The sequence below is a fragment of the Lactuca virosa genome, chromosome 7 (genome assembly GCF_052849685.1).
Source record: "Lactuca virosa cultivar CGN04683 chromosome 7, Lactuca_virosa_CGN04683_v6, whole genome shotgun sequence".
Taxonomy (NCBI): Eukaryota; Viridiplantae; Streptophyta; class Magnoliopsida; order Asterales; family Asteraceae; genus Lactuca; species Lactuca virosa.
In genome coordinates, this window is record NC_136432.1 from 4835791 (window position 1) to 4855236 (window position 19446).

Consider the following 19446-nt stretch of genomic DNA (forward strand, 5'->3'; position numbering starts at 1 on the left):
ATAGTGTTAGAATCTTTTTATACACATACACACAATAATAGTTATATGTAACAAAAAGCAACACGGTATCTATATGGCATGGTAGATTTTATAAGGGAAAATGACTTGTTAGGGTAATTATCTTTTCGTCTTGTTTACGTTTAGACAATTTTTTTTGTACACATTTGACTATTTAACTTGTTAAATGTGTTAACATATTATCAGTGTCACCTGTTATAGCAGGTGAGGATGGTAATATGTATAGCAGGTGACAATGATAATATGTGAACACATTCAACAAGTTAAATGATTAAATGTGTACAAAAAAATTGTCTAAACGCAAACAATTTTTATTTATTTATTTATTTATTTTTACAAATTTCGTAAGACTTTTTATAATTTCTTACAACATTTTTATGATATTTTTTTCTTATAGGTTTTTCTAATACAATGTTTTAAACTTTGCTTATAACTTCTTTTTAACTTTTTTATTCTTTCATATAATTTTAATACAAGTGCTTTTAAACCAAATATTTTAAATTTTCTTACAAGTTTTTAACCTTTTTTTTCATACATTTTTTATGACTTTCATACAATTATTTCTAAACTTTCTTTTACAACATTTTTAAAGTGTTTCACAGATTTTGTATGACAATTTAATACTTTTTTATAACATTTTAAAATACTTCCGTTAAATACAAGTCTAAAACTGTAATGACGTAAAAATTTCAAACAATTTTTCTCATTTTAAAAACAAAATATGTCTCATTTCATCATTCTCAAAATCACATGTGTCTCAAATGTCAACAAATAAAACATAAATCCCAGAATCATAAAACCATCTCTCCCCAGTGTGTACAATCATGCCGATGCCTTGCCGCGATCCTCGGAACTACCTGAAACACATATCACATAACACGGTAATCATAAAGCTTAGTGAGTTCCCCAAAATACCACACACCGCACAACAACCACTCGAGGCTTTACTCAATAAGACCCTCTGCTCAATGTGTCTCAGTGGCACCCTCCGGTTCCACAACTCAGATGGACCCTCTGGTCCCTCAACTCAGCAGCTCAATATAATACACAGTAAATATATCATATAACAAATAGCAGGATATCTCAATACACAGCTCATTCACATAAGACTCTCTGGTCACACATAAAATTACCACTCAAGGTAAGTATAGCGAGAAGACTCACCTCGTCAGATAGCTAGTAAAAATCTGATGCCCGAACTCCTCGATCTAGCCTCCGTCTATCACAAGGATAAAATTTCTAATTAATACACTCCTTACATTCTCATTCCTAGAAAATGGGTGGAAGATCATTCCACCCTTCCCTGACCTCTCTTAATCAGTTTGACCAAACCCTAAGGTCAACTGAAGTCAACTCCAGTCAACAGTCCAATATTGACCAGACTCGCCGAGTGCACTCGTGTGACTCGGCGAGTTCATGCGTATCCTCTGGATTCCCCTTAAGGCCTCACACGACTCGTCGGGTTAACCTCCAACTCGACGGGTAATCACTGGGTCACGAATCGCGGGGCAAATCCGACCCGACTCTTCGAGTCATCTCATGGACTCGGCGAGTCGTCTCCATTGCATCACTCATATGGCCTTCTGAAGTCAGATCCGGAACTTTAACTCATAGATCTGGCCCTCTAGCATCCAAAAGTTACGTAAAGGTCTGATCTTGGGGTTCATGCATGGTGTATATTGCTCTATATACCATTTTGGCCCTCTTAAAGCTTCATAGCTTCAAAACCCCAAGGTTATCTAGACATGGCTAGCTACTTTCTGGTTCTCTGGACCTCACAAGGTCCAGATCTAAAGAATAACTCGAGAAAGGGTTTGGATGCACCCAAAACCCCATCAAAATGGTGATACAAGCCCTAACTTAACAACCAAAGGAAAATTTATCCAAACACAAGGAAGGTAAGAGCTTATACCCGATATGAAGCTTGAAGTGAAGATGAAACTGATCCCCCCAACTCTCCTCTGAGATTCTTGCAACACCCTTGATCCTCTTCTCAAAGAAATGACCTCAAATTAGCCTCTTTCCTCTCTAACTCACAAATGACTTTAGGGTTTCTCTCAAGGGACGAAGACACTGATGGGAAGGGGCCAAGGAGGCCATAAGTGCCTTTAAATAGGCCCAAGCCCAGGAAAATTAGGGTTTTCTCCTCCAGCGCTGACTCGTCGAGTCGGCTCTCTGACTCGTCGAGTCCATTCATTTTCCACGTCACCAAGTCGCGATCCTACTCGACGAGTTGAGGCGCCAACTCGTCGAGCCACTCCTCGTATCTCAAAATAAATACTCAATTTATCATACCTGGAAATCCGAATGTTGCAATTCTCCCCCACTAGGATTAGACTTCGCCCCCGAAGTCATGCTCCTCAAATAGCTCTGGATGCTGCTCTCGCATCTCGGACTCCGGCTCCCAAGTCATTTCGGACCCTTTCCGATGTTGCCACTGAACCTGAACCATGGGCACTTCTTTATTTCTCAAAACATTCACCTTTCGATCCATAATCGCGATTGGTCTCTCAATATAATTCAGGCTCGCATCAACCTGAATATCCTCCAATGGCACGACTGCTGTCTCATCAGCTACACACTTTCTCAGCTGGGACACGTGGAAAGTATCGTGGATTTGGCTCAATTCAGCAGGTAGCTCTAAACGATATGCTACCTTACCCACTCTAGCGGTCACCCTGAAAGGACCGATGTATCGGGGCCCCAGCTTGCCCCTCTTCTTAAATCATATTACCCCTTTCCATGGGGATACCTTCAGGAGAACGAGATCTCCAACCTGAAACTCAAGTTAGGATCGTCGCCTGTCCGCATAACTCTTCTGGCGACTTTGAGTCGTCAGTAATCTCTATCTGACCTGCTGAATCTGCTCAGTCGTCTTGAGCACTATCTCAGTGCCACCCATCACTCGCTGCCCCACCTCTCCCCAACAGATGGGGGTCCGACACATCCTCCCATAAAGAAGATCAAATGGAGGCATGCCGATACTGGAGTGGTGGCTGTTGTTGTAAGAAAACTCTGCTAAGGGCAGGTATGTGTCCAACTTCCACCGAAGTCCATAACACACGCTCGAAGCATGTCCTCGAGCGTCTGAATCGTCCGCTCACTCTGTCTGTCTGTCTGTGGGTGGTAGGCTGTGCTGAAATGCAATCGCGTTCCCAATTCCTCATGAAACTTCTTCCAGAACCTGGAAGTGAAACGCACATCCCGATTGGACACTATAGATGTCGGCACCCCATGTCGAGCCACCACCTCCCTCACATATATCTCTGCCAGCCTCTCAGCAGAAGAGCTTTCCCCGATAGCAAGAAAGTGAGCGCTCTTCGTCAACCGGTCCACATACACCCAAATCGCGTCGACACCCCGCGTGGTCCTCGGCAATCTGGTGATAAAATCCATAGAAATTTGTTCCCATTTCCACTGGGGAAACTCCAGTGGCTGCAACTTGCCGTGAGGACGCTGGTGCTCGGCCTTAACCCGACGACAGGTCAAGCACCTCTCGACTACCCACGCAACATCTCTCTTCATGCAGGGCCACCAATAATCCCTCTTCAGGTCCAAGTACATCTTAGTGTCCCCGGGGTGGATAGAGAATCTCGATCTATGCGCCTCCTCCATCAGCGTACGCCGCGCTCCGCCTGTATAGGGCACCCAAATCCTTCCTCGGAAGGTCAAAAGTCTTTTGCTGTCCGTCACAAACTCGGACACCTGCCCAATCACCCGCTCCCTCTTGCGGTTCTCCAGTCTCACGGCCTCCACTTGGGCCTCTCGAATGATATCTAAAACTGGGGTCATCACTGTCATCCTCATACACACGTCTCGGATCGGAGCACTCTATGCTCTATGGCTCAGGGCGTCGGCTACCACATTAGCCTTGCCCGGATGGTACAAGATCTCGCAGTCGTAATCCTTCACCACATCCAACCATCTCCTCTGTCTCATGTAAAGGTTGGGCTGATCCATAAGATACTTCAAACTCTTGTGGTCCGTGTATATGGTACACCGAACCCCGTACAGATAGTGACGCCAAATCTTGAGGGCAAACACTACTGCCCCCAGCTCCAGATCGTGGGTGGGATATCTCGTCTCATGAGGCTTCAATTTCCTCGATGCAAATGCTATTACATGCCCTCTCTGCATCAGTACCGCACCCATGCCCGTAATAGATGCATCATAATAAACCATAAAATCCTCCATTCCCTCCGGAAGGGCCAACACAGGAGCCTCACACAATCTCTGGCGTATGGTATCAAATGAGGTCTGCTGCTCGGGGCCCCAAGTAAACGCAACGCCCTTCTGGGTCAAACTGGTGAGAGGGACAACAATCTTGGAGAAATATCTGATAAATCTCCGATAGTATCCGGCCAGTCCCAGAAAACTCCTGATCTCGGTGGGGGGTCTCGGTGCTTCTCATCTCATAACTGCCTTGATCTTAGCCGGATCGACCAAAATACCATTCTGGTTAACGAGGTGTCCTAGGAAATGGACCTCTCGTAACCAGAAATCACACTTGGAGAATTTGGCATAAAGCCTCTCCGTTCTCAATACTCCCAGGACCTCTCTCAAATGCTCCTCATGCTGCTCTCTAGACCTCGAATACACCAAAATATCGTCGATGAACACAATCACCGAACGATCCAACATGGGTCTACACACCCGGTTCATGAGGTCCATAAACGCTGCCGGTGTGTTGGTGAGCCCGAAAGGAATCACCACAAACTTATAGTGCTCATAACATGTCCTGAAGGTCGTCTTCTGAACATCCTCCTCGCGGATTCTCATCTGATGATACCCGGACCTCAGGTCGATCTTGGAAAACCAAGACACCCCTGCAACCGATCGAACAAATCATCGATCCTCGGAAGTGGGTAACAGTTCTTGACCGTCAACTTGTTCAACTCCCGGTAGTCGATGCACATCCGGTGTGAACCATCCTTTTTCTTGACAAAAAGGATCGGGGCTCCCCACGGTGAGCTACTTGGCCTGCTAAACCCCTTCCCCAGCAGCTCCTGCAGCTGCGAGGATAACTCTTGCATCTCCAGAGGCGCAAGGCGATAAGGTTCCTTGGCAATAGGCGCCGCTCCTGGCACCAAATCGATCCAAAACTCTACCTGCCTCTCGGGAGGTACTCCCGGCAACTCCTCAGGAAAAACATCTGGAAACTCGCACACTATTGGGACCTTGGAGATAAAGCTCGATCTCTCTGCAGTAGCCCGTGTATCCATCACATACGCCAAAACTCCCATACATCCCTGCTGTAGACTCTGTCTCGCTCTGGCGGCCGAACAAAATGCCGACCCTGATCGGGTACCCTCGCCATATACTGAAATCACTCCCCCACTAGGGTCTCGGATGGTCACCAGCTGACGCTCACAGTCGACCATAGCTCCAAATCGACTCAACCAGTCCATGCCCACGATGACACAGACATCCCCCATCGCGATCGGTACCAGATCTATCAGAAACTTAAATCCGAAGATCTCAAGCTCACATCCACGAATCACATCAGAAGCAAACACCGCGTGCTCATCGGCTATGAAAACTCTCAGAGGTAGACTCAACGCCTCTCGTCGGATACTGATGTGACGACTAAATGCTAATGATACAAAGGATTGACTCGCACCCGAGTCAAATAACACCAAAGCAGGCACAGAACTCACAAGAAAAGTACCTATATATAATCACAATATAAGCACATAATATCTCAAAAGAATATAATAAGAACACGTACCAGCCACTACATCAGGTGCTGCACGGACCTCCTCCGCTGTCAGCTGAAAGGCTTTCCCACGAACCCTCGGTGTCTCGACCTTCGCTGGCCGAATCTCAGTAGCACGCGCATAAGTAGGTACAGATCCCTGGGCTAAACCCTGCACGAGCTGATGGCACTCGTCCTTCCGGTGGCCGGTCTGGTTGCAATGAAAGCAAACCGAAAATCCCTTGGGGCAATCATTTGCCATGTGCCCCTCCTTGCCGCATTTGTAGCAAATCCCCGAATGGCAAGAACCCTCGTGACTCTTACCGCACTTGCCACAAGTGCGACCCTTCTGGTCCCCAACTCTAGAATCAGCGGGCTTGGCCCGCTTCGTCGCCGGCTGCGACTGAACTGGTCTCCGGTCCCTCCCCCGGGACTCCTCCTCCTCCTCCCTGGTCTGCAACTTGAGCTCAATCTCCCTCCTCCTAGCATTGGCCTGAAGCTCGGCCAATGTCCTGTACGATGAGTTCGCCACGAACTCTCGTATGTCCCTCCTCTATATGCTCTGATATCGGCTCACACGTGCCTACTCATTGGACACGTGTTCAGGACATAACATCGCCCTCTCATGGAACATCCTCAAAATCTCAGTTACTGATTCCGTCTTCTGCTTGAGAGACAGAAACTCCTGGGCCAAACGTTCCCTCTCCACCGGGGGAACATACTCATCTCGAAACATCTGAACAAACCTCTCCCATGATATAGCCGCATGATCTGTGGGGGTAAAACCGGCTGTCACAAATTTCCACCAGTCCTTCGCTCCCAAGCGAAGATGGTTCAGCGCGAACCGAACTCTCAAGTGGTCGGGGCATGAACATGTGTAAAAACACCCCTCTACATCGGAGATCCACCTCATCGCAACAATCGGGTACCGAGTCCCATCAAAATCTAGTGGCTTCGTGTTGCTGAATTCCCGTAATAGCAACGCGTCACCTCCCTGAGGCCTAGCAGTGGCGACGGCTGCAGTGGCTGCGGCAGCAGCAGCCTCAGTGATAGCAGCGTATCGCTCATCGAACGTCTGAATCAAGGTGGTGTTGATAGACCCAAACATCTCTGGAATCTCTGCTCGGATAGCTGCAGCCACCTCCTCGTGGATCATCCTCCGTATCTCCTCATCATTGCTCCCACTGCCTCTAGGGTTGTGGCGTGTCCCCACCATGATGTCTCTGAAACACAACACACACTCATCAGAGACTCGCTTGAGCATACTTACACTCGACCACCTGCCCCTACTTGTTCCTTAGCATCCAAAGGATTCTTACTTGGACTGCTCACTGATCCGGTGTTTCCAGTAGTACGGGCCCAATACTACCTTCTACACCACATCCGTGTTCAACCCAAGTCCTCCTCCTCGAATCCCAATAGCAAGTACTCTATACCTATCAAGGTACTCTCACAGTAGTCCTCTCATGGGCTCGCTCCTGCTAAGTACTCATACTCAAAACAAATCACTGATAGGAGAAAACCCTAGGATAAAGCATCACAAATCAGGCCACCCTAGTCCTAATATATGAGTTGTCTAGCCTATTCTCTAGCATGCATATATCTCATAAAATATTTCATACACAAAAATGAGGGTATTTTGGGAAATCACCGCTCGACTCTGGCTAATTGTACACACTGCTCCGATTTTCTCGTTTTTAGAAAAAATGATCTCTTTTGAAAATCTTTCTCAAATCCTCAATTTGAGTCCAAACACACCCGAGGGTGCATGCGAATCCATCAAACCAAGGCTCTGATACCAAATTGTAACGACGTAAAATTTTCAAACAATTTTTCTCATTTTAATAACAAAATATGTCTCATTTCATCATTCTCAAAATCACATGTGTCTCAAATGTGAACAAATAAAACATAAATCCCAGAATCATAAGACCATCTCTCGCCAGTGTGTACAATCATGCTGGTGCCTTGCCGCGATCCTCGGAACTACCTGAAACACATAACACATAACACAGTAAGCATAAAGCTTAGTGAGTTCCCCAAAATACCACACACCGCACAACAACCACTCGAGACTTTACTCAATAAGACCCTCTGGTCAATGTGTCTCAGTGGGACCCTCCGGTTCCACAACTCAGATGGACCCTCTGGTCCCTCAACTCAGCAGCTCAGTATAATACACAGTAAACATATCATATTACAAATAGCAGGATATCTTAATACACAGCTCATTCACATAAGACTCTCTGGTCACACATAAAATTACCACTCAAGGTAAGTATAGTGAGAAGACTCACATCGTCAGATAGCTAGTAAAAATCTGATGCCTGAACTCCTCGATCTAGCCTCCGTCTATCACAAGGATAAAATTTCTAATTAATACACTCCTTACATTCTCATTCCTAGAAAATGGGTGGAAGATCATTCCACCCTTCCCTGACCTCTCTTAATCAGTTTGACCAAACCCTAAGGTCAACTGAAGTCAACTCCAGTCAACAGTCCAATATTAACCAGACTCGCCGAGTGCACTCGTGTGACTCGGCGAGTTCATGCGTATCCTCTGGATTCCCCTTAAGGCCTCACACGACTCGTCGGGTTAACCTCCAACTCGACGGGTAATCACTAGGTCACGAATCGCGGGGCAAATCCGACCCGACTCTTCGAGTCATCTCATGGACTCGGCGAGTCGTCTCCATTGCATCACTCATATGGCCTTCTGAAGTCAGATCCGGAACTTTAACTCATAGATCTGGCCCTCTAGCATCCAAAAGTTACGTAAAGGTCTGATCTTGGGGTTCATGCATGGTGTATATTGCTCTATATACCATTTTGGCCCTCTTAAAGCTTCATAGCTTCAAAACCCCAAGGTTATCTAGACATGGCTAGCTACTTTCTGGTTCTCTGGACCTCACAAGGTCCAGATCTAAAGAATAACTCGAGAAAGGGTTTGGATGCACCCAAAACCCCATCAAAATGGTGATACAAGCCCTAACTTAACAACCAAAGGAAAATTTATCCAAACACAAGGAAGGTAAGAGCTTATACCCGATCTGAAGCTTGAAGTGAAGATGAAACTGATCCCCCCAACTCTCCTCTGAGATTCTTGCAACACCCTTGATCCTCTTCTCAAAGAAATGACCTCAAATTAGTCTCTTTCCTCTCTAGCTCACAAATGACTCCAAGGTTTCTGTCAAGGGACAAAGACACTGATGGGATGGGGCCAAGGAGGCCATAAGTGCCTTTAAATAGGCCCAAGCCCGGAAAACTTAGGGTTTCCGCCTCCAGCGTTGACTCGTCGAGTCGGCTCTCTGACTCGTCGAGTCCATGCATTTTCCACATCACCAAGTCGCGATCCTACTCGACGAGTTGAGGCGCCAACTCGTCGAGCCACTCCTCGTATCTCAAAATAAATACTCAATTTATCATACCTGGAAATCCGGATGTTAGAAAAACGTTGTATTAAAAAAATTAAAAGTTTATAAAATTCTAATTAAAAAGTTATTATAATTTTAAAACATTTACATTATATTAAAAAATTTTTGTCTTTTTTATTTGCTACGTAATATTTTCTTTTTAATCATTTTCCTCCTTTCATTCTCTTTAAGGAAAAGATTATTATTATTTTGTTAAATTCTAATTTTAGCAGAAGAATTCCCTTAAAACTGTTGCATATACAAAAAAAACTTTTGAGTAAGCATAATAGTGGAAATACTAGAAAACGTATGCGATATGTTGCTTAATTGGCTCAATTTGACGGAGTAGAGATATTTGGCTTTTCGAAAAAATTCTTATGTGATTCGGTTATTATTAGAATAACTCTACTATGATTTGGTTGTAGCATCATTTTTCCTTGCTTTTTTCCACCAACTTCTTAATGTTTCTATTTCCTTGCTTTTACATCCATAATCATTGGGTTGTAGAAAAAGTAGAAAAGAACACTGAAGTGGCATCTCTCCAACCATTTAAGTTTTAAATAATAAACAGAATAACATATGGATACCTTGGACTTCTAGCACTAGCTAGAAGGTTCACTTGTACCTCTTTGTTCCCCATAAGGCATGGGATATATATATATATATATATATATATATATATATATATATATATATATATATATATATATATATATATATATATATATATATATATATCAAAGGAAATACTTTAATATGTAAAAGTTCTCCTTTGCTTGTGTTAAATGATTTCGTTATTCACTAAAATACTATATTTTGAGTCTCAATATACCTAGACAACAACATTTTTAATTTATATTACAAAAACAATCATTAATAGGGTATAACATAGCCTAATAGCTATGTACACCTTTTTTATACGGAACTAGTTTATATGTACTGAACACACACACACACATATATATATATATATATATATATATATATATATATATATATATGCCGAACTAACATATATACCGAACTTAATATATGGGGGATGGAAAGTAACGAAAGAAGTACGATGCAACGTCACAACAGTAATATAATACATAGGAACTCTAAATATACAACCTGTACAGGAATATGTGATTGATGGGTTCTCGTACCAACAAAGAACAGCCGGTTAACGGATAATAAGTACGATAATATGTACCTTCGGGCATACAATAATATATGCGACAAGATGGTAAGCCTGATCGGTACATAAAGAGGTCGACACCTTTTTATCTCTACTATAAATATGTGATTCAATTCACCTCCAAGGTACATAATACTCCTTCACCCATAAAACGACCTAATTCCTATCGTTTACTTATCTTTCGAACTCTTCACTGACTTTATCATCGGAGCGTTGGCCTCGGATCACCTCTCGGTCACCAGCTTACGGATTGTTTGTATTTTCCAGGTCAATTGAAAGATTAGAGCTAACACTTCTAGAGTAATCAATGGAGGACGAACCCGGTGGTGCAACAAGTGGCGTCATCCGTGGGACCTCGCTACAAATGGTCGACGTAAACACACTAGTAGCTAATGTGAGTTCCGTCACGAGAATGTAGAACCTATAAGGTCTAGGGGAAACACCGTTGATTACCACTGTGGTAAGATACAAGAACGCGACGACATGGGGGTTTAGTTGAAGAAGTAGGAGCGAGTCAGCAAAGCAAAACAACGAAAGAATTGGAGTTAGAGGATTTTGATGCATTTAAGAGCTTCAGGTCTATGAGAAGACTGTAGAAAGAAAAACAACTCCATAAAGAAAAGGAGTGGGATCGAGTTTATGTTATATCTGCCTACCTGTTTAAGGCAATTCATGTACTATATTATCATCTGTAAGAACCTTGTATTAAAACTTCAATATGGAATACAATTGCTGTTTGTTTATTGTTGTACTTGTATATTCAGTTTACTTGTGATCCATGAACTAAGTCGCACACCCCGACATGTTCCGCCGCCTCGGGTGAGGGTGTGACAGATTGGTATTAAAGCTAAATTGGCTATAGAGAACTCATATCCTCGAAAGTGGAATACAACTATAGCTACATGCTCCTAATAAAAGTATTATTATTAATTACACTACTTCCCGACTACTTACGGGAGAGGTAATTGGTTTGAACTATTGCTTGGGTTGTTGGATTTTAGTACGGCTATATAAACTCTTACCCGCGATGAGAACACTTAATAAAATTCAAACATACCTTCAACTGAAACTACCAACTCAACCCTTTAGGTCAAACGCCTCGAATAAGGTTAATACCGTACATAAGCCATACCACAAATAAACCTGGAACGCATTCCTACGTTATTTATGGTCGGGACGGTGCACAACCAACCTTGAGCACAGAGTTTGACAGACTACAATGATTGAGAGTTTTAGAGTTTGAAGAATGTTCTCAAGATTCGTTGCAGATACCTAGTTCCTTATAATCCTTATATCAACCAAAAAACACTTATACAGTTTTAAAATATTTATACGTTTAAAAACTCATCACTAACATACTTAAAATTTTCTAACCCTTTTATATAGATGGATGGATTACCTGACGACCACCCAGATTTGATGGATCTTGCAGATCCAGAGGAGCTTCATGAGGTCGCGATATAGTTAGCAGGAGACCCGTACTTCCCATAGGGCTTACCGATGGACCCAACTGACCTCTCGGAGGAGGAGGCTCCTTCGGAGGATGAAGAGGAAGACGATCTAGAAGAAGTCGAAGAGTATGAGGATGAGGGCATACTACAGGATGCTCAAGACATAGAAGATGACAGTTCCATAGAGGATGAGGAGGGACTCACTAATAAGGAACCTGCCCCTCCTATTCCACCATCCTCTCCACATAGGCCATACTATCAGCCACACCGCCATTATGGAAAGAGTCCCCTACTGATGAGGATCCCGAGGATGAGTGTTCCTCCAGTATATCACTTGGACACATCCACTTACGTTTCCCAACCCATTAGTGGCCATAAGAGGAAACTGACTTTGCCCCATGAGCCAACTTGGCTCATTGACTTGTCCGGAAAAAGGAGTACTACTGATGATCCTCCAATATTTGAGATAGGCAAGTCTTCTCAGGCTCCTCCATATGTACCATTCAGGGATGATCCTGAGAATGACCCGATCCCTTGCCTGGTGACTCAGGGCGACCGATTATCTGATAGAGTCCAGTCTTTGGAGGAGCTCTTTATAGCTTCACGAACTACTTCCACGAAACTTGAGTAGAGAGTCGGAAGACTCGAAGAGGAGGAGAAGGATGACACAGTGGACATCCAGATCCTCTACCTTCATAAGGGTGTGCAATTCGCACCGAGGCGAACACTTTGGGTGCTCATTTTCGAGCCATAGCATACCAGACTCAAATTGCAGAGAGTCGGATGGATGCAGTTGAGCACCGAGCGGTCATTGCTGAGCAAACGCAACGCCAACTTCAGGTGCAGTTAGATAAGGTGGCTCGCTATTTTATTTCACATTTTAGGCGATAGAACTTTCATCTAGGGTGGCTTATGCCCTAGGGTAGGGTTAGAAATTTTGGGGAATAGCTATTATATTGCAAGTGTTTATCACTACCTGTTTAGCAAATGTTCTTTTGTAATGCTTTTCCATATCTAACCTTACACGGTTGGTTCTTTTGTAACCACTGTAACCGAAAACAAGCAGGTCTAATCTATGAAAATATTTTCCAATATTTGTTAAATGTTGGTACTTATTATCTGTATTGCTTGCAAAACACTGTCATTGCTCAATTAAGAATATCAGTTAAGACTCTCACTTTATAATTTGGAAATCTGTACGATTTCAAGAACAAATTACACTAATACACTATCATAAAATACAACTCATATGTACTTGTTTATGACCACATGGTGTAAAACAACTTAACGTGTCAGTCTAAACATATTAGGATGATGCCTCCACAAAATAGTCTACGAGTGCGTCCACCTCCAACTCCCAAAGTCACTCCAAAAGTTGCACCAATGGTAACCCTAACTTCGGGAGAAACTCCAAATTCCTGAGGAAATTCAGTTGAAACCCCACCAGTTATCAATCCCTCAAATCCACAATTTCAAATGGATCCCACACTAATGCAGACCCTGCTTGCACAAGAGATTGCCACAGCCTTAGCTGCATATGAGGCTGCCTGGAACGAAACTTCTGGGAATAATAGAAATGGTGGCGGTATTCCGGTTGTTAACCAAAACAATTCCATATCCTGTTCATACAAGGATTTCATGGCATGCAAACCCCGATCCTTCTTCGAAACGGAAGGAGCTGTCGGTCTATCCGGTTGGATAGAGAAAATAGAGGCAGTGTTTCACATCAGTTCTTGCACTGAGGACTACCAAGTCAAATATGCTACTTGTACACTAATGGATTCCACCCTGACTTGGTGGAATAATCATTCCAAGTCCATAGGAATTGATGCAGATTATGCCATGGGCTGGGAAACTTTAAAATAAATGATGATTGAGGAGTACCGTCCTCGACAAGAAGTCTAGGCTCTGGAGCAGGAGCTTTGGAATCTTACCATGAAAGGATCAGAGGTGACTGTCTACACCTCCTGATTTAACAACCTTGCAAACCTTTATCCAGGGATGGTGAAGCCGGAATAAAAAAAGACTGAAAGGTACATTTGGGGATTAGCTTCACCAGTTCAAGGTCTAGTTACTGCATCCAGACCCACTACCTTTGATAGTGCTAAGCAATTGGCCTATCACATGACTGAAATATGTATACGTTGATGTACCATGACCCCACAAACGGAAAAAAACCAGACTGGGAGTACGAAATGGAAGTTCCATGGAAAGTCAAAAGGGAACTCCAAGCATCACAAATCCAAGCTAGAACATGTGGCCGTTTATGCCCCAATCACAAACACTCCCACCCATCCAAGCGCTACTTTGGGACTTTACCCCATTGTACCAAGTGCAATTTCCACCATGTCGGAAATTACATGGTATGCAACAACTGTAAATTGAGATGTCACACCTCTAAGTACTGCAAAATGACCCTAAACACTACGACCTCAACAAATGCTGCAGGAGGAAGTTGCAACTGCTTCGAATGCAATCAACCAGGACAGGTTAAGAAGGACTGCCTGAAACTGAAGAATCAAGGTGACACAAGAAGAGCATTTGTGATTGGTGCTGGAGATGCTCGCCATGAACCAACTGTGGTTACCGGTATGTTTCCTATCAATAATATTTATGATTTCGTATTATTTGATACTGGTGCTGATAGAAGCTTTATTTCCTCTAAGTTTATAAGTATGATAACCCATAAATCATGCAAACTTAACGAAGCTTACATGGTAGAAGTAGAAAACGACCAGTTAGAAAGCACTTTAGAAATACTCATCAATTGCCTTCTCACCATGAATAACCACGTCTTTCACATTGACCTAATGCCCATGACCATTGGAAGTTTCGATGTAATCATCAGAATGGATTGGTTATCGCCTCATTGAGTGGAGATTTTATGTTACGAAAAGTCCGTTCGACTACCTTTACCCAAAAGCAAAGCCCTTGCGATTTACGAAGATAAATCAGGAAAGAATCTAGGAGTCATCTTTTGCATGAAGGCGAGAAAGTGTTTGCAGAAGAGATGCCTCGCTTTCTTGGACCAAGTGGTGGATATGCAGGGCAAGGGTAAGGAAATCAAAGACATTCCGCAAGTGTGCGACTACCCGAACGTATTTCATGAGGATCGACCTAGAGTACCTCCAGTCAAACCGATCGAATTTTGAATGGATCTAATCTCGGGTGCAGCACCAGTGACAAGATCTCCTTATCGTCTAGCTCCATCAAAAATGCAAGAACACTCTAGTCAACTCAAAGAACTTCTTGACAAAGGATATATCCGGCCAAGCTTCTCACCACGGGGAGCTTAGATATTGTTTGTCAAAGAGAAGGATGATGTGAATCGACTATCGAGAGTTGAACATTCTCACCATCAAAAACCGATATCTACTCCCGATGATCGATGACCTGTTCGATCAGCTACAAGGATCCTGCTACTACTCAAATATCGATATGAGATCCGGTATCAACTCCGAGTTCAAGAAGCAGACATTCTAAGGACGACATTCAGGACTCGGTACGGTCACTACGAGTTCCTGGTTATGCAATTCAAACTGACCAAAACGCCAGCCGTATTCATGGACCTTATGAATCGGGTGTGTAAACCCTATTTGGATAAATTTGTGACCATGTTCATTGAATACATATTAATATATTCAGGAACCAAGGAAGAACATGGCCAACAGTTACAATTAATTCTATAACTGTTAAGAAAGGAGAAACTTTATGCAAAGTTCTCTAAATGTGAGTTCTGTATTAAAGAAGTGAATTTGCTTAGCCATGTGGTCAGTAGCAAATGGATTCATGTCGATCCTGCGAAGATCGAAGCTGTTAAGGATTGGAAAGCACTAACGACGACAACAGAAGTATGCCGATTCCTAGGGCTTGCAGGCTATTATGTCATTCCCCCCGCCGAGGCGACGGAAAATGTCGGGCTGTGCGACTAAGTTCATGAATCATAGATAAACTGAATATATATCACAAGTACAACAATAAACAACACATCATTTGTATTCCATCTTGATGTTTGAATACATGGTTCTTACAGATAATAGTATAATATATGAATTGCCTTAAACAGGTAGGCGGTCATAATAAAAAGTAGTAAACTAAATTTCCTGAGATCACTGATTATCCGTCGTCTGAATTTTCTTGATTACGGATTTCCTGAGAATACATGTAGTTTTGAGGGTCAACACAAGGTTGGTGAGAGTCACAGGTTTTCTGCTAGCCACAATAATAATACTCTTAAAAATGTTTCAAAAAGTATTTTCTTTATAAGTAAACCATATTTAAATAATCTTTGAAAAATCCAAACAGTGTCTTGACATAAGTAATTTCATGCTTAAAACGATTTTTAAACGAACCAAGTTTAGAAGTTGTAGTAAGAGAGAGAGAGAGAGAGAGAGAGAGAGAGAGAGAGGTTCGAGTTAATGTTTATAGTGAGTCCTATAACCGAGCTATATGATTTGAGTGTACCCTGCTACAATGCTTCATTGGACATTGCAGTAAAATTTGTAGACACCTATCACCCGCTTCGATTGATCAGTCGAGATTGTAGCTAGCAACCGCAGGTGGGGATGTCAACCCCGTATAGATCTATACATATGTATTTCGCTCCTAAGATTAACGGTTATAGTAGTGTGGGTATGCTAAGTATTTAGACTCAACTAATGAATAACGTCTCATTAAAAAGCCATTAACTAAAAAGTTTGTGAATAACTCTCAGCCCTAACTTAATTGTGGGTAAGTTCTAGGCATAATGAATTTCATGACATCAAGTTTATAAAAGTAGAGTATGATTGACATGTGAGTAAAGTATAAGGCACTAAATTTTATAATGAAGTGTGTTTATTTTATAAACTCTATAGTAAAAAGGCATATGTTATTTCAGTAGTTGTATTATTCTAGCAACATAACATACTAGAATATTGAGGTTTAAAACGATATTGTTTACTTATTATATAACTGTTAAACAATACTTTTCAACTACTATGCACAGACGAGGGCCAGACAGGAAACTCCGGAGGGCACGACCAATTTAGCAATTAAGCCGTTATGAAATCCAACAACCCTATGTGATCCTTCAAACCAGATTCCCCGTACTGTAAGCAGTTAAAAGGTATTGTAATAACATTTTTGTATAATATATAATACTTGGTACATGTATTCTCTCCCAAAATAAGTAAATACAAAAGAGGGTCCGTAACACTCACCTTAAAGAGTGGTTATCGGGTCGTCTTGAAAACCGGGATGTGTTGTCGTGAAGTCGTGATCTCCAGGATTAATTTGATTTCCTAGAAAATTTCGATATAAATTAATATTTGGGATTGATTCGGTATTTTGACTAAGTATAATGACTTATTGAATAATTTTTTCAAGTTTTGTTAATTCAAAATTTATTTAAATAATTAATTATTTAAATAAGTTTTATCTAAAATTTAACTTAATATTTTCCAAAATTTTATTTTAAAAATTTATTTAAATTAAAATTTTATTTAATAATTTTCAAAACTTTATTTAATTTAAGGTTTATTTAATCTAGATTAAATCAATACATAAAAAAAGAATTTTATTAAACTTTGTATTAAAATATTGGGTTTATTTTGCAAATAAATCATAAGATAGGGTTTAATGTAAATAAATAAAATGAAAGTTTAAATCTTGGACTTGATTTAAAAATGATTTCCAGATGAGGGGTGAGTTGTAGACATTTAAAATGGAAGTTTATAAGCTTAGGACCTATTTTGTAACAAATTTTGGAAATGGTGTTAAATACAATTAATTTGTATTCGAGTTTGGAAGGAACAAGAGGCATCACCCTCCTGTTCGTCGAAGTTCATGCACCCAAAAAAATTCATAAATGGCTCCTGTGATTCGTTTTGATCGAAGAAATGCAAAGAGACCAAAAATCAAAATGTTAAGGGGGTGGTGAAGGGTACCTACAACAGGTGGATGTGGTGGATGGCGGTGGTGGTAGTTGATTTAAAACAGCGGCAGTGGAGGTGACAATCGGTGGCGTGAGGCTACTCTGGTGGCCTTCTTCTGCCTCCTTCTTGCTTATTTCGATTGGGAATACGTAAGGGAGGAGGGAGAGAGTTGTAGGGATCGAAAACAACAACAACCAAGGGTTGGGGATGGTGATCTCCGATGATGGCAGTGAATGGTGTGGTGGTTGGGGGTAGTTCCTGATGTTGTTTTGCCTCCTGTTTGGACTGAAATCGATAGGGGGAAGGGGGGAAGAGTGGGGAAGGTTTTTGATAGGAGTTTTGATCAATGGAGGCTGGTATAAGGTGGTGGAAGTGGTAGGTTATGGTGGTATACTGAGAGAGATTGAGAGAGGTTTAGAGAGAGATTTTGAGAGAGGTTGAGATCAAGGTTGAGAGAGAGGATATGGCTGATATTTTTGAGTGTGGAATAAGATTCTAAGCGTCTCTATTTATAGTGTTAGTGATGCTAGAGGCTCTAGAGGGAACCATGCTTCATCAAGTGTTCTTGTACCATTTTGGAAAGACTTCCACACAAAGAGGAAGAAGGAAATGGTATGGGGAGGGATTACCCACATGGGCAAGGCCAAGGGGAAAAGAAATCAGATTTTTTTTGTCTCTTGAGTCACATGTGGGCCCCACATAGTGCACACCTTATTAAATGCACAAAACCTAGGTTGTTTTGGTGTATCAGGATCCATGCATCGAGAATTTTTTTGAAAAGTGTTGTTAGATAAAGTTTAATTCAAGGATTCCGGAACATCAAATGGATTAATTTTTGGAGTTACGGAACTCCCGAAAATTGCGTTCGAAGTTTCGCGTCTAAGTAGCCGTAAAGTCCGTTTTTCACGAATTTTGTAAATATTTTGGTTAAAAATATTTCGAGTATGAAATTAAATAATAGACTACAGTCTGATTCGAAAAACGCTCTCGAAAATCTCGTCGACAATGCGTAGGTGTCTCAACGGGTCGATTCATTTTATGCGATCAAAGAAAAACGAGGTTTACTGTCTGTTTTCTTAAAACTGTCATATCTTTTTGCATACGAACTCCGTATTGGACGTTATTTATATTTTGGAAACAGGGGAACATGTACTATAATATTTTAATGTTTGATTTACTCAAAACTGCTTAATGCAAAATTTCAGTTTTTCAGAAACATTAATCAGCGTTGCAATTTGAGCGGTTTGATTCGGTTGACAGTTTACACATTTGGAAATAAGGTATCATATGATATTATATAATAATTGAATTGAACTCGTTTATTTTACATTAAATGCACTAAAACTAAATGAATTAAATTACAAACAAATTTACTGTAATTTAGTCGTTTGGAGTCTATGCCCTAACTTCCGATATATCATATTACCTCCCCGTTAAGGGAATTTCGTCCCGAAATTATTAGGTTCTTGGCTACTTTGTGCTATTATTAAGACTTTTCACTAGTGCAGGGAGTATCTATGAACAAGTGTGGATACTTCTGTTTCATTTGGTCCCCGCGCTCCCAAGTAAACTACGGCCCTCTACGAGAGTTCCATCGGACGTTTACTATAGACTTGCGACTTTTCTTAAGTCTTTTGATCTCCCGATCCATGATCTCTACTGGTTCCTCTACAAAGTGAAGCTTAGTGCTGATCTGAATCTCATCAAGTGTGAAGACGAGGTTCTTATCAGCTATACACTTCTTGAGATTACACATGTGGAAGGTGTCGTGAAC